The sequence below is a fragment of the Sinocyclocheilus anshuiensis genome, unplaced genomic scaffold, assembly GCF_001515605.1.
Source record: "Sinocyclocheilus anshuiensis isolate Anshui unplaced genomic scaffold, SAMN03320099.WGS_v1.1 scaffold1023, whole genome shotgun sequence".
Classification (NCBI taxonomy): Eukaryota; Metazoa; Chordata; class Actinopteri; order Cypriniformes; family Cyprinidae; genus Sinocyclocheilus; species Sinocyclocheilus anshuiensis.
Genome location: NW_015546084.1, coordinates 288,758 through 291,793, shown reverse-complemented (window position 1 = coordinate 291,793; position 3,036 = coordinate 288,758). Strand labels below are relative to the sequence as shown.

At 30.8% G+C, this 3,036-nt stretch overlaps 1 long non-coding RNA gene across 1 annotated transcript in view; it reads left to right on the top strand.

Annotated features, from left to right (window-relative positions):
- Positions 1-869: 869 nt before the first annotated feature.
- Positions 870-3,036, top strand: part of LOC107699976 (uncharacterized) — a 12,272-nt gene continuing 10,105 nt past the window's right edge. The window contains exon 1 of the long non-coding RNA XR_001635513.1: positions 870-1,008. This is a non-coding gene — a long non-coding RNA (uncharacterized LOC107699976). The remainder of the gene's footprint in view (positions 1,009-3,036) is intronic.

Here is a 3,036-nt window from a genome sequence, read left to right as displayed (position 1 = left end):
AAAAAAAAAAAAAAAGATTGATTAGTGAAATTAAAGAATGATTTAATAAAAATCTGAATGATTAGTAATTGTCTCTAATTGGCCTGTTTAGCTAAGCCCTCAAAATGCTTATTATTTAGTGGTACAGTATTGCATGATTTGTAGATTATATTTAATAGTTTACACTTTGCATAAATGTTTGCAATTAGTTTTTAAAAGGCAACATTACATTCTTAAGGTTTCTATACTTACATTTCTTTTCAGGAGCACTTGTGCTCCTACTTAAAAAAAACATTAGGAACACCTTCTGATCAATGACAGAAATTAACCTTCCTATTATAAGGCGATATTTGACTGCTTAAAGGTAAAAAAAAATAAAAATAAATAAAAACCTTTGTAATGCCTACTTTATTAAATGCATGCCATCTTTTGTGCCAAAAAGTGTAGACTTATAAACTTTTAGCAAAACATTTAATTAAACAATAAATTCAATTAAAATAATAACATACAATCAGGAAGAATAAGTTACTAGTCAAATTAAATCAGCATTAACAATTCATCTTTGCACAGCATAGAAGAGCACAAATGTGGCATTACAGACTTTTTGACAAGACTCAGAGGTGGCATTAATGCATTCTATAATAACAATGTTATGAGATTATTGTTTTAAATATAACGTTTTGAATATAGAAGTATTAAACGATTTAAATGACTCAATTTATACTTGAAATTTATCAAATGAAACTGAAACCGCCAGTAGGTGGAAGCAAGTAACTGTCTTTGTCACTGAATCATTCATTCAACTGATTCGTTCAAACAGCTGATTCATTTAGGATCGAAACAAGTGACTCTCTTTATGAATGGGTCATTGAATCATTGACTAACTAGATTTGTTCAAAAACGCAGATTCATTCATAAACGAAACACAGCTGTGTTTGCTTGGAGATGCGCAGCAGCTCAGCTGTGATTTGTTTGGGACTATTATCGTTGATGAAATGGAGCACAATCAGACAACAGTGTTCCTAAAATGTAAGTCACTTAATATTAACTTTTGTTTAAAATAAAAAATGTATACAATTGTCGTATAAATTCAATTTCACATTTGCAAACTCCCTTTATAATCATTAAAAGCTGTCACTCGTCTTAGTTCATCGCGATCTCACCAACTGTCCATTTTAATGAATGAAGCTCTCTACACTGCATAATGAATCTATTATTTACATCGTCTCTACACTTCGTTTGTTATAATGAATGAGAAAAACTGCAGTCTGCTTTCACAATCTGTGCTGTGAGGAGCAGCACGCGCACCAATAGAGAAGCATTTCCATTGGCTGCAGTCTGCAGGTATTATGGCCAATCACAAAAGACGGCCTAGGTTTATTTGGTTTATTTGGACATTAAGTGATTAAAAAATCGTATCACCCAAATAATAATCCAAATTAAAAAATCTTATCACCCATAACTTTTTGTATTTCATGTCAGTTTATTTATTTAATTGTTAAGTCAATTTGAGTCCAGATCACCCAGTTTAATTTTATGATAATGACCAGTAGGCTATGTTATCCATCACACAGTAGGCCTATTTCTTTCATGTAAATAATGTGAGCTCAATAAGAAAATGTACACCTGACTGTAAAACACAGCCATTAAAGGTACAAAATACGCGCACAAAAATAATCATTAAATAGTATTAGCAGAAATATTACAAATAACAAGTAGGCTAATATAGGATTGATTGTATGACAGCTTTATCCACATTCATAAGAAACAACTTGGCAATAAAATGCGCATAAAACGTGAGATGTAAGACACCTTAGGCGCATATAAACGGGACATTCTACCAGAAACGTACATTTCCACTTGTCAAAATCTTGGGTGATTCAAATATCTTATTCTTAAATCTGAACGTTGAGTCATATGGAGGACATGTTAATCTATATGAAACACATATCATGCCATCTAAGCATGTTTTTATGATTTAAATAAATAAATTTTTATACGCATTTCATCCCTAAAATGTCAGGCCCTGTCACAGACAAATTTGTATATGTTAGAATGGTTTCCTAATGAATTTCTTTGATACAAATAGCATTTTCTTATTGGTCACATGTCTCTGATTGTATCTAACATGGTTCTGTAATTTCTATAAGGAATATAAGCAACTTTTCGGTCAACTGTAGTAAACAAAATCACAGAATACCCCGCCAGGCACTCGTATAGTTGTAAAAAAACTGCCTTTACATAGGAGATTTTTTCAAAAACATAGTAGTGGATATATACTCCAACCTTCATCTACACAGTTACAGAGATTAATTCATCAATATTTCCTCAAATATTACATTTTTATAACATAATTTCCTGTGTGACAGGACTGACCGAGGCGTGACAGGACTGACGGTGCTGTGACAGGACTGACTTTATGGATTTCGTTGATGCAGAAAAAGTTATGTTTTGTGTTCTTTATTTAAGTTATGATAAGCGTTCCTATTTTAAATTATAATTATAATTTTAATGTTAATGTAATATTAGACTATGGTAAAGTTCAGCCAAGGACATATAATAAGGGCCTAATTCATTAGAATATGACTGACAAATTAATAAACTAATTTCATTTTATTTCAATATAAAAACATATTTCATTTAACAATTTATTAAAATTCCATTTAACAATAACATGGCCAGATACAATAAAAATAAACAACTAGAATTGCACAATGGCACAAACACAGACAGGAGTGAAAACAAAATTGTAATGGTACTACTAATATGTTAAAATTAATTTAACAATAACAATTACCAACTTGAATGGCACAAACTCAGACAGGAGTGAAAACAATAACCCTGTGTTGTGCTACGCGTACGTGGGTGTAATAAATATAAATATAACTTCATAATATATAAAGTATATTTTACTATGATACAGCAAATGTATAGACATTTAACTGAATAGCACAAAGTAAAGTAACTGTGGTACCACATAATATTACGGCTCAGTAATAACAGGGCAATACTATGGTAATATCTGCATTATTACTTAGGAAATTACATGGTAATAAC